The sequence below is a fragment of the Bidens hawaiensis genome, unplaced genomic scaffold, assembly GCF_021521415.1.
Source record: "Bidens hawaiensis isolate Kalapana, Puna unplaced genomic scaffold, B.hawaiensis_p1.1 tig00034202_1, whole genome shotgun sequence".
Lineage (NCBI taxonomy): Eukaryota > Viridiplantae > Streptophyta > Magnoliopsida > Asterales > Asteraceae > Bidens > Bidens hawaiensis.
The window spans coordinates 1-13,846 of NW_027505311.1; the positions used below are offsets into that span (position 1 = coordinate 1).

At 43.4% G+C, this 13,846-nt stretch overlaps 1 pseudogene; it reads right to left on the minus strand.

Moving 5' to 3' along the window:
* Positions 1-4,516: 4,516 nt before the first annotated feature.
* On the minus strand, positions 4,517-5,531 carry LOC143612301 (2-hydroxyisoflavanone dehydratase pseudogene; annotated as a pseudogene).
* Between the last annotated feature and the right edge of the window lie 8,315 nt (positions 5,532-13,846).

Below are 13,846 nucleotides of genomic sequence, written 5' to 3' on the forward strand. Positions count from 1 at the left end.
GATTTTTCTCATGCGCGAGAAGGGACTCTTAGGTATTCTAGGTCGTTACGTCTAACCACCTAATCCTAAAGTCACGGAGCTCTGATACCAATCTGTAACACCCCGACCGATGGCGGATTATACATCGGGGCGCCACGTATTGTTTCATTACTCGTGACACTATTTGGGTGTCAATATTTAATAAATACATTTTCATTGTGCACGCGCAGAACACAAATCGTAAAGTAACATAAATCATATCATAACTCAAAATATTCAAATAACATAATTTGTCTTGTTACATTTTAATCTAGGTCCAAAGAAAAAGAAAACATCCTACGTGTCCTTGAGATTCCCAAAAGCAGCTACAGCAAACCTGAACATGTGTTAAAATAAAACGTCAACACTTGCGTGTCGGTGAGAAATCAAGTTTAATAGATATAAATAGATAATAACAAACACTGCGCGCAACATGTGCTAATCTGGGGTTTAACATAGGGTGTAATCAGATTGTGATCAAGCCTAAATAGATCATAGCTCATAGTTCAATCCGTGCTCCCAATCGAGCACAAAAACAAATAATCATACGTGCATGTGTAAACAAAACAAGAAAACCGTAAACGATAGGTCTCCCGTGTTCATCTAATGGATCCATGAAAACTTCGGAATAGGCCGAACAAAGCGGTTAATGATTCACACATACAAATAAACAGCCAAGTAAACGTCCATAACACATGGGGTTTTGCGCACATAAATTTCATAAACAAGTTTAAGACTCAAGTTGTACGAACACATGAACATCCCAAAACGTTAAAAATAAAAGGGGATTAAGTACGAGATTACTCACTTGTAAACGGTGCGTTGAAAGATAATGCAAGAATCCAATTTTTAAACAAGCACAAGTTAACCTATAAATAAGAGGTTATTGGTTTAACGATTGGTTTTTATGTCTTGAATATATGCAGTAAGTATCGATTTTTGTTAGTTAAACAAATTGAAACAATATATATATATTTATATTTACCGAGATTCTGGGCAGAACAGAAGAGAAGACGGAGGCAAAGAGAGGAGTGGTGTTGCTGAGGAACTACGGCAGAGAGCAAAGGGAGAGAGATTTGGGGAGTGTTTAAGTGTAGTGTGTGTAGTGTTAATAAACAAGAAATTAGCTTAATTTATAGGAAAAACCCTAGGGAACACATCCCTTGAATTGGGGAAAAAGATCATATCAAATCAAGCAAAAGATATTAAAAAGCACAAGAAACCAAAAGCAAAAGATATCAAAAGATATGCCGGCAGCTGCAGGGGATGGGGAAAAGCTGACAGGTTACAGATCAAAGCATAGGAGGTGTCAGATAAAGCACTGTTCAAGACATGCAAAAGAAGATTTCAAAAGATTATGTCAGTCGCTTTTTCTGTCAACCAATAGGATTGGTGCGCATGCTGCGCCGAAAGTGGCTTTTCGGACAGATGTCGGAACTGACCTACAGTGCTCATACAAAAGATAAGATATTTCAAAAGCATACAGTCTGACTTAACAGAAGAAAAGACTTAAGGTCTAGCGCGAGAAGGCTCGAGCGCGCGCGAGGGCGAAGGCAGACAGAGAACAATCCTTAGCGCGCCGCGGGAAGAACTACAATCCTTAGCGCGTCGCGGGAAGAACTACAATCCTTAGCGCGCCGCGAGAAGAACTATAATCCTTAGCGCGCCGCGGGAAGAACTATAATCCTTAGCGCGCCGCGGGAAGAACTACCATTCTTAGCGCGCTGCGGGATCAGTTCGCCTCGCGTATCGCAGGAACAGTTGGTCTTCACGCAGGCTTCCTTGTATGGAGTCTGGCGCGTGGAGCTGCGCAGACATCCTTAGGCGGGAAAAACCAAAGGACAAGCAAAGAGTTAAGAGAAAAAGGGGTTCAGAGGGGCGGGACGGCGACAAGAGAGAAAAAGGGAGGCGGGACGGCGGAGAGAAGGAAGAAAGAGACGGGTCGGCGGAAAAAAAAAATTATTATTATTAGTAAGTAATATAAAAATATATATATGATTTATTTAATGTTAAATTTACAAAGATTAATAATCAAATTTTAAATCATAAAAAGAATCGGATTCGAAAACGGGTACCTGGGTCGGGTCGGATTGGGCAGTTGTCACATTGTTGAAATGTCAATGAATCTCGATAAGCGTGTCAACGAGTATTGAAGTTTGGTGTACTCATTTGACGATCGAGAAGTAAAGCGGCATCAGAGTGCTGCTCAAGTCCCTAGGATTTCGGTAAGCCACTAAGGTTAGGCGTACTAATGAATTCAATATAATTGAATATTATATTCAAGGCTTAAGTCTTAAGTTGAGATTATACTCGATGCCTCGATAAAAGAAAAGAAAACATAACAAAGAAATGAATGAAAGTATGATCGATGAATATAGTGATAACATATATATGTGTGTAAGTATATATGATTATATTCTTTGTTATGAAAATATTATTTAATGAATAAAGAGTATTCTTAAATAATAAAAGAAAAGATTACGTTTCTTGGAGAAGAAGAAACGTCGGGTTTTCATATAAACTAAAGGTTTATAATTTACTTTTAAACAAGAGGTTTTCAAGTAAATAAGAATTAAACTAAAGGTTCAATCGAAGATTGAGATATAAGACTAAAGGTCTTAAGCCGGATCGGGTATCCGACTAACAAATATTTATACTCGTAACTATAGGTTCGAGATAAAAGAAAGGGAAAGACCCTTGGACGGTGAGTGAAGCCGATCCTAAAGAGATAAGGTGAATACGCCCCCAAACGTTTAAACTTGTTTTCAAAAGAGTCAAACTTGTTATATGAAATTGTTTACAAGGGACTATGTGTTCCTAAAACCGTTATAACTATGGGTATGAACCTAGCCCTCAGGCTGTGGTATACATATGTCTGGATCCTTACATAGGTGGTACTATGCGATGTATGGGCATGATCGCACCACCCTTGGTCGTAGGACGCTCTCCTGCAGAGAGTAAGACCGTATGTGTATATTTATGGGTACTTAATGAAGTCAAACGCTGCGGTGTTTGTGAGGTGACCAAGTGTAGAGGCTCTAGTTTATAATGTGTTATTTGACTTTGTTATTCCTAAGCCACGTTGGGCCGAGGCAGGCGTAGTCTTGAGGGGTAATAAAGTAAAAGAAAGTATTTTTACGTCAGCGTGTTCACCAGCATTCGTTGCTGACTTATTTTATTACATTTTGCAGGTGAACAAAGTTAGAACTTGGAATGAGGAAGTTCTATGATATCCGATGGCTCGGATTTTATTTGTAAACTTAAATATATGGTGGTTTGTAAAACATAAACAAGTAATCTTTTGTACAACTTAACGGGTGTATTTATAATCTCGTCTTTTGATTGTAAATATAAATATTACATTTTCGATCCTAAAGTTTATAAGTCTTCCGCAATTAAACGTAACTCTGATTTATTTACAATCACGATACCAACTTATGGGTCATGCTCCTAGCCCTCAGAAGGGGATGTGACACATAGAACAAATATTTCTTGTCATTTAGTTCAAATGACACACCCGACACTAAGTAACAACTTGTTGCACTAAGAGTGGATAGCTCAAATTAACTTTGACCCGTACAAATGATTCTTTTACTTTACTTGATAATTCCTTTCAACAATTTGATTCTTAATACTGAAAATATTGTTCTTTACTTGATAATTTCTTTCAAAATTTGATTTTTAATACTGAAAATATCCTAACCTACAAGTGATCCGATATAATATCAAGCAAAAGCAATCTGATATCCCTTATAACTTCAGTTACTTTTAACATTTGTTGTATGTCAAAATCGACAGACCAAAACGTGTTTTATCAGTTTGTAACTTGGATTATTCTTGATTTGCAAATACTCATCAATCCTAGAATCAATTTGTAACATTCATATTAAATAACTAATTTATATTCATTAATTGAAGATCAAAGAATCAATTTGTAACATTCATATTAACTAACCAATTAGTACGATTATCAGTTTGACCCTATCAACTTATTCAACTGTATCATACGCAGGGTGCATAAAATATTTGTACTATAACACACAAAAGCTTTTGTAAATAGTCATAAAATTTAATGAAATTATCATCTTCTAATTAAAGAGATGGTTTATGATGCAATAGATATAGACATATATAGATGTATTATACACAAGTTGCATAAATTATTTCTACAAGCACATAAAAGCTTTTGTAAATCGTCTTAAAATTTAATAAAAAGTTTCATCTTCTAAAGAGATGGTTTGTATAGTAGATACAAATATAGATATAGACATAGATACAGACTAGAGACGTAATATATTTTGTTATATAATTGTAGTGTGATATTTTCGGGTGTGCTATTATATATAAAATCATTTTTGACTCAAGCCTAGTCTAACCCTAACCTGTTTTAACGTATTACCCGGCTTCGAGCCACCCGTTTTTTTCCTGACTTATTGTTATGTTTGGTATGAGATAATAGCTCGTAAAATGGGAGATTGTTAATTATATATACCAAATAACACGCTAGAGATTACAAGCACAACGTACAATTAAGATGGACGGTAAAATCATAAATTTATTGTAAACAAGTAGACAGCTAGAGAATAATAAGATATCTTTCAATCTTGATTGATAAAAGAAATTAGTAGTTGAAATAAAGCCTTGGCCGTTTGACGTGACGGATTCAACAAATAAAAGATATGGTCTTCATCTTCATTCTCCACAAGCTCAATCATCCCATCCCACTTACTACTTTTCAACGTCTCATAATACTCCACACCTCTTGGCCTCAAATAATCATTTTCCGCAACCACCACCAACACCCTCGAGCTAGACAGTTTCTCCAAATCCGGATCGTAACGCGGGTTAAGTTTCGTGTCATCATCCGACCCCGAACTACCCGGGTACAAGTACTTGGTCAACTCATCCGGCACTTCTTGAGTGAAAAACGGGTGCAATATCATCAACCCACGGAGACCCAAGCCAGTGTAATTAATCCCGGTTTGAACCGCCAGATAATGAGCCAAGGTCGCCCCAGCACTCTCACCCGCCAAGAAAACCCGACTCGTGTCAACGTATCCATTAATCCACGGGTCGGTGCCTGCCCCGGACAGGTGGAATGCGATCCACTTGAACGCGGCCCAGCAGTCATCATAGGCTGCTGGGAGAGGGTGCTCTGGGGCGAGCCTATAGCCGATTGCGATGGCGAGAGCTGGCGTTTGGGAGACTAATGGCGTGAGGAACCTTTGTGTGTAGATGTTTAGTGGTGATCCGGTGCAAAATGCGCCTCCGTGGATGTAGATGATGAGAGGAAGCTTTTGTGGTGGGTCTGCATGTGCATGGTTAATTTTTGGGAGGAAGATTCGGGATATGATATGCAAGTCCTGTGAGATGACGTCTTTGGATTGAACACCGGTAACGGGATCGGTGAGAGGTGGTAGGTGTGGGATGGCGGTGAAACGTTCGACCCGGCCGTCCGTGTATACGCGTATGAATGGTGGGAAGTCATGGGCGATTTCTGTTGATGAAGCCATTCATGGAAGATAATTATTAATATACAATTATACATTATCGGAGTAAGGAGGTTAAACTTAAATAGGATAGCAAGGAGATGATGATGATAAGGTTGGTGAAGAGACGTGGATCGACTCACTGGTAGACGATCTACTTTCCTCGGGTATGATTATGCTTCTTCACCGATGGTTTTCTTGGATCTGGGCTCTTCCACCTACAAAATGAACAGCACCGTCAACTTACCCCTCAGAAAGGGACAGAGGGGTCCTCTTTGGGGTAACCCTCCGGTGTGAGAATAAGTATTCGTAGGAGAAGATAATGTTATCAGAGTAAGGAAATCTGGAGAGTATTGCTTAATTGCTGAATACTCTGTAATTTGCTATGATTGAGTGTGTTACTGACTGTAACTGTCTGTGAGTGAATGTAATGGAATATGATTGAATGTGATTGAATATGATTGAATGTGATTGAATGTGATTGAGTGTCTCTCCTTGTGGAGTTGATGCTGTATTTATAGTGCTAGGGTTTCCACTGATTGGGCTCAGCCTTGTTGGCCTCTTCCAATTGCTCTGCGCCACGTGTCCTCTGGGACACCTGGTGCTTTCTCATTGGTTGTAATCACGTGGTAGCACATGTGTTATGCTGAGTTGTCCACCTTTCATTTGGCAGCTGTCAACATCAGCATATTCTTATTCCTTTAAAAGATACCTTCTGGAAGGTTGTCTGACGTGCACAATCAAGGTTGCCCTAATCCTTATTTGGATAAGGACGAGGTTGATTATGTGCATGTGTGATATGCGCCTATCCTGAGGATGCGCGAGGTCTTCTCTTTATTCTCACGCGCAGATGTTTCATGCGCAGATGTGATATGCACAAGCACGCGCGGATGCGCCACGCGCGGATGCGCCACGCGCATATGTGATATGCGTGAGCATATGTGATGCGTGAGCATATGTGATGCGTGAGCATATGTGATGCCTGAGCATCTGTGGTGCCTGGGCATATGATGCCTGAGCATGTGTGGTGCCTGGGCATATGATGCCTGAGCATGTGATATGCGCCATGCGCATAGGTTTTGGCTTTGTGCCTTCGTAATGTCTTGATTTCAAGCCTCTTGTCTATATCTTGTGGGTTGACCCGCCTTGCTCGGTGTTGAGGCGGGTACATACCTCTTCAAGCCCCCCCAGTCTAATGTGTGTCTTGTCTCGCGCGAGCGAGGCAAGATAGATGTTAGACTTAACAGTTTGCTCTTTTAGTAGGGGTTTGTCTTTTTCTTCTTATTACTCGTCATTGCGCGGAATTCTATCCTTTTGGTTGAAAACGAATCGTCTATGTACATGATGGAGACGTGTCAGACCTTTCGTGTGCTCGAGGTGCTACAGTTGCCTTTCGTGTCCCCTCACAGAGTGTCAGGAACACGTGTCGCGCTCGCATTGGTCATTCCTGCGAGTGGTGGCGCGTGAACTCTGGCAACAGCTGTATTATTTCTTTTCGTGTCCCCTCATACAGTGTGATTGACACGTGTCGCGCTTCCGTTGGCTTACACCTGCGAGTGGGGGCGCGTGAAGTCCGATCAGCACCAATTTTTCTCTCTCCTGGGCCTATAAAAGCCAGCCCTTAGAGTTTTTTTATCCTTCATCTTCTTGTTTATTATTCAGAGCTTTTCTTTCTTTGTCTTCTGATTACCTTTGTTCTGCTTCCCAAATATCTGTTACTCAGAAACAACCTTCGTTCGTTGTCACAGTTGTATGTCTGATAGCTCAGACAACACAATCTCCCCCATCCATTGCCGTAGAAAATCATTAGTAATGTCTACATTGAAGAAGACCGGCAAGGGGAAGAAGGCTGCTGAGGTCTCATCGGAGGAGGTAGGGAGGACCAAAGCCGTGAAGAGGTGGAATGAAATCCCCTGCAAACTGAGGCAGGCTGATCTTGACAGCCTTATCGCCTCTCAGGGGTTTCTCCCTGTGTTTGGCTGCATGTTGCCTGGGGCCGGGCAAACGGCGGCGGACCCGCCCACCGGCTATATATCCCTTTATAGCCATTTTTTCACCCACTGCAACCTTCGTCTCCCGATGACAAGGTTTGTGGGTGCACTGCTTAAATTTTATGGGATTCATATATCCCAAGTCCATCCGTTTGGACTTGTGCGCATGACTCACTTTGAGTTCATGTGCAAATCCCAGTTCGAGGAGCCCACCCCTCGGCGCTTTCAATTTTTTTATAAGCCCAAGATCCAAGATTCTTGGTTCTCCTTCATTCCTCGCAGTCAGAAGGTGAAGTGCTCCACTGTTTCATTCAAGAGCCTTCATGACTGGTCTGAGAGGTTTTTTTATATCAGGGCTGGCGTGATCCCCATCCGTATGACCATGCGTGCGATCACTTCTGCGCCTGCGGATGTGGGTGTCCTCAAGAACCCAACTGGCGCCTGGTTAATAAGTTGACCGCTGAACCATCCCCCGCCAAGAACATTTGTGAGGAGGCGCTGGTGGGGGTTGGTATGAGCAAGAGGTGGGCGGACAGCGCGCTTGAGCCCGTTATCCAAGTCGACGGCTTGTGTAAGTTTATCTCATTGCTTTTTTTCTGCGCGAATATAATTCTTTTTGCTGATATCATTTGACTTGTTTTGTGCAGTCACCAAGGAGTATATCCACGCCGCATATGATGAGCATATGGAGGGTGGCTCCGTCGCGCTCGGCGCTGGGGAGGTTGGTTTCCCTGATCGCTTTGATGACATGTTCATCCCTGTTGATCTGGGATTTGTCTTCGACAGCGATGCGCCTGGTAAGCCTTTGTAGTTATGCATTTTCCCTTATAATACCAAATTTTGCTAACACTTCTGTTGCGTGTATTGTAGATGCGCTCGAAAATTACGAGCTGGAGCTCGCGGAAGAGGAGGAGGAGGAGGCGCCCCAACTAAAGCGTAAAGCTAAGGGGAAAACTGGCGCAGGGGCCAGTAAGAAACAGAAGAAAGATGTTGCCCCTGTTGTTCAGGATCCTCCTACTCAGGCGGGGGGATTTGGGAAAACCCAGGAGTTTACCACCAAGGTTTCCTTGTCTTCCCTGCCTCAAAAAGTGGGCAGACCTCCTGTCCACCTGAGGTATGGTGCCACTACCTCCTCCCTTCGCGCGGCGGAAAAGGGAAGCGGTGTTGCGCCTTCGACAGGTATACTTTGCTTATCTTTTATGGTTCTATGAGCGCGATTGTGATAGAATTACTAATGAATCTTTGCTCACTCAAATGTTTGTAGAGCCGGCGACAGCGCAACAAGATGCCGAGGCTGCGCCGGAGGTCGCTTCGAAGTCCCCTGTTTTACCCTCAAAGAAGGGTAGAATGGACTTCATGGCGATGTTTGCTTCGCGAACGGAGTTGCGCCAAGGTACGTATTGCGCTCTTATTTTCTGACTTTCTTTTAGACCAAGTCATGAACCATTTCTTTTTGTTGATTTTTTCATAGAAGCTGTAGCTGGCGTACAAGCTGCTGGCGGCACTCCTGGCGCCGGTGCCAGCGCCGTTGGCTCTGCTCCTGCTCCTGCAAGCGATGAATCTCCCCTCATCGGGATTACTAAGGAGCAGGAGGCCGTTTTGCGCGCCGACCTGGCGGCGTCGAGACCTCCCTCACCTCCTCCTGCGCACAGCCCTCCTCGCGAGACCGATTTTGATTCTAGGTCGCAGGAGAAGAGGCCTATTTCAGAGGAGGATGAGGAGTTTGAAGTTGAAGACTCCGATGGCGCCCGCGCCAGCCCTGCAGCGCCACGAAGTTTCGCGGCGGAGCCTTCTCGTGGGGCTGGCGCTGACTTTTCTGCTTCATCCCCGCAGGTATAGGTTATTTTTTGTTCCGCTACGCGGACTTCCATCTTAGTGTTTTGATAACTTAGACAATTACTTTGCTTTTGCAGGAAGCCGATCACATTTACCGCCCGAGATGGAATATAACTGAAGACAGCACCTTTCAGTCCATGGGTGTGTGTGCGGAATTCTGGGCTCATGCTGTGCCTCCATCTGAAAGGAGGTTCCAGGAGGACCGCGCTCTCGACGACCTGCTCAACGATCATATGTTTGCTGGGTCGGCCTTCTTTGCTGCCTCCCAAGAGCTTCGCTCTGATTACGTAAAAGTACGTGATGCTCTTGCGGAAGCCAAGCAAGAGGCTAAGGTGTCTGCTTGGCATCTTTCTGATGCTCGCGAGAGAGCTGAGAAGCTCCAAGCAGAGCTCAGTGAGAACAGAGCGAGTGCCAACAGCGCCTTTGTGAAGCGCGGTCATGAGCTTCAGGCTGCGCGGGAGAAGCTGCAGGCGGCGGAGGCGGACGCGGCCAAGTACGCGCGCAGAGCGCGCGACTTGGAGCTGGAGGCGGAGGCGCGTGACCAAGCTCTCGTCCAGTCTATCACTGAAAAATCATCACTGGAGAGTGAGGTTGCGCGCCTGAAGAAGGAGCTGGCGGCCGCGCAGGCCGATAAAGATGAAGCCTTGGCGACGGCAGCGTCTAGCCAGGAAGCACTTGATGCTGCGCGGGCGGAAAAAGAAGAAACCTTGGCGGCAGCAGCGTCCGACAAAGAGGAGCTGAAAAAGGCTAAGGAAACTGTTGAGTTATTAAACTCTCAGGTTCCTGCCCTCGAGACGTCTGTTGCTGGCCTCGCGCAGGATCGCCAATGGCTAATCTCACAGGGCATGACTCGTTGTGCTTTCGCGATGAAATACTCAGACGAGTTTCAGGTCCTTGTGATGAACTGCAACGCTGCCGCGCGCTTGGTGGGTCGAGCTGAAGGGTTTACGGATGGCTATGAATATGGCATGTTGAAGAAGAACCCATCCGAGTACCCTTATCAGAGCGACGTTGCCTGCGCGGACATGGCCGCGATGGGGGAGAGGTATATGAATACTCCCATTCCCATCCTTGCGCAGGTATTTTAACCTTAATGAGATTCCTTGACTTATTTTCTAAGTCTTTTTGTACTCATATTTTTGCTTATGATTTGCAGATATCCGCGCTTGCTGACCAGCCCGACCTCGGCGCGCTAAAGAAATTACTTGACGAGTGCGAAGGGGCTGGTGGCGGCGATGATGGCGCGGGGACTTCTGCTCCTGCAAGCGGCTCTGGCGTGGCCAAAGGATCCGCTCCTGACACTGTTGTGCTAGAAGACTCCATTCAAGATGAACAACTTGACTATGGTCAGTTTGGAGATGATGAGGAGCAGGCTGCACCAGATGCTGAGGGCGATGATGAGGATGATGAAGAGGCTGACGTCAACGTGGAGACTTGAGAAGCCCTTCATGTTTTTTTTTTTTTTTTTTTTTTTATTTGTAGTTTGTATCTCATCTTGTAAACTTGTAAATTTCAATGTTTTGGAATGAAATTCTGTTTTCCCTTCTTCGCATCTTGCGCATTCCCCATTCATCTCTTTATATTGAATGTTTGCTTGTTGAATATAAGATATGCTTGCACGTTGGAATAAGAACAAGGTTGTAAGGAATTTATTATACTTAACCCTTGTCATATTGTAAGTGATTTTGCCATATCTTGATTATGTTGACACGTGTCTTGGCGCTTTCATTATTCCTCTTTTGCGCGACGTTATCGCGCATTTATGGAATTATGAGTTTTTTAGCCTTTACGCGTCAATGTGTTACTCAGATATCCACTACAATTTCATGCGCGACCCCAACCTGAGACCTTAACAACTATGTTTTAGCATTTGCTTTGCCTTAGTTGTGTTTAGGTGTTTTATGGTCAAGCTGCGCAGCATGTAAGAGGGATGTTGTGAGTGATTTGAGCTAAGGCTCACATTATTGGGCTAAGGCCCTGGCGTTTTAGAGTTAAGACTCATTAACGCGTTTGAGCTTGAAGCTCGCGCATGTATGTTTTACTTCGTTTTATTTTGTTTTGATGTCAATACCATGTTGTCATATTGCTCAAAATTAATAAAGAGAAGTGTGAAACATGTATGCAAAAGGTAATAGAATTGGGCTAAGGCCCTGACGTTTTAGAGTTAAGACTCGTTAACGCGTTTGAGCTTGAAGCTCGCGCATGTATGTTTTACTTCGTTTTTATTTCGTTTTAATGTCAATACAATGTTGTCATATTGCTCAAAACTAATAAAGGGAAGTGTGAAACATGTATGCAAAAGGTAATAGAATCCACATTAAGAGAAGATAGCGCGTATCATTATTCATAATGGCTTAAAAAGCCTTGATTACAAACTTGACATTTTTACATGAAACATTTTCTAAGCTGTGCCGCGTTCCATGCGCGCGGGATCTTCTTTCCATTCAAATCTTTTAAAGCGTATGCGCCCTTTCCCAATTCTTCCGAGACTTGATAAGGTCCCTCCCAATTGGGGGACATTTTTCCCGGGGGTATCGCGCGGCTTGCTTCATTGTTTCGGAGGACAAAATCATTTTTCTTGAAGTGGCATTCTTTCACGCGCTGGTTGTAATATTTTTCCAGTTTTTTCTTGTATTTGGCTTCACTGATGATAGCCGCCTCTCTGCGCCCTTCAAGTAAGTTGAGATCCAACCTTCTTTCGCGCTCGTTATCAATCTTGCTCATCATGAGCACTCTATGGGATGGGCATCCAACTTCTGCTGGAATCATTGCCTCTGTTCCATAGGTTAGGCTGAACGGGGATTCGCCATTGCTGGTTTTGCTTAATGTCCTGTGTGCCCACAGGACATTAGGTAGCTCTTCGACCTAAGAATGGGATTCTCCCTCCAACCTTTTCTTCAGCCCATTTAACAAGCTTTGGTTCGCGCGTTCCACTTGTCCATTCCCCTGAGGGTGATAAACTGAAGTGAAAATTTGGTTGATGCGCAATGAAGAGACGTGGATCGACTCACTGGTAGACGATCTACTTTCCTCGGGTATGATTATGCTTCTTCACCGATGGTTTTCTTGGATCTGGGCTCTTCCACCTACAAAATGAACAGCACCGTCAACTTACCCCTCAGAAAGGGACAGAGGGGTCCTCTTTGGGGTAACCCTCCGGTGTGAGAATAAGTATTCGTAGGAGAAGATAATGTTATCAGAGTAAGGAAATCTGGAGAGTATTGCTTAATTGCTGAATACTCTGTAATTTGCTATGATTGAGTGTGTTACTGACTGTAACTGTCTGTGAGTGAATGTAATGGAATATGATTGAATGTGATTGAATATGATTGAATGTGATTGAATGTGATTGAGTGTCTCTCCTTGTGGAGTTGATGCTGTATTTATAGTGCTAGGGTTTCCACTGATTGGGCTCAGCCTTGTTGGCCTCCTCCAATTGCTCTGCGCCACGTGTCCTCTGGGACACCTGGTGCTTTCTCATTGGTTGTAATCACGTGGTAGCACATGTGTTATGCTGAGTTGTCCACCTTTCATTTGGCAGCTGTCAACATCAGCATATTCTTATTCCTTTAAAAGATACCTTCTGGAAGGTTGTCTGACGTGCACAATCAAGGTTGCCCTAATCCTGATTTGGATAAGGACGAGGTTGATTATGTGCATGTGTGATATGCGCCTATCCTGAGGATGCGCGAGGTCTTCTCTTTATTCTCACGCGCAGATGTTTCATGCGCAGATGTGATATGCACAAGCATGTGACATGCGCCACGCGCGGATGCGCCACGCGCATATGTGATATGCGTGAGCATATGTGATGCGTGAGCATATGTGATGCGTGAGCATATGTGATGCCTGAGCATCTGTGGTGCCTGGGCATATGATGCCTGAGCATGTGTGGTGCCTGGGCATATGATGCCTGAGCATGTGATATGCGCCATGCGCATAGGTTTTGGCTTTGTGCCTTCGTAATGTCTTGATTTCAAGCCTCTTGTCTATATCTTGTGGGTTGACCCGCCTTGCTCGGTGTTGAGGCGGGTACATACCTCTTCAGTTGGTGAGTCGACCTTAGACTCTTGGAATAGAAGTGGTTGGTACGTGTAGGGATTGTAGTTTCCTATTATGGATCAAGGGAAAGACGTAGAGAAATTAAGTAATGTTGATCTAGCTTTTTTAAATTGATTAGATTAAATGATGTTATTGTGTTTGTACTAGTTTAATGTCTTTGTAAATAACAATAAAAATTTAATGCGAGTCAGAAATTTAGACATATATTATATTTGCATTTCAATTTTATGTTTTATTTTTTTTTACTTTTAGTTCCTAAAAAGCTTTAGATGTTCTTCTCTAAACTAAAGTCATGATTCTTTCACGGTAGATATTGTATTAGATAAAGCTAGAAGATGGTGATTAGGAAATGCATTTGACTTTTGAGCACGTGTTGTTAGAAACTTCCAATGTTTTTTTTAGGAAGAAAATTATTCAAAACAGTCTGTTTAGGGAGAGATTTTTATAATA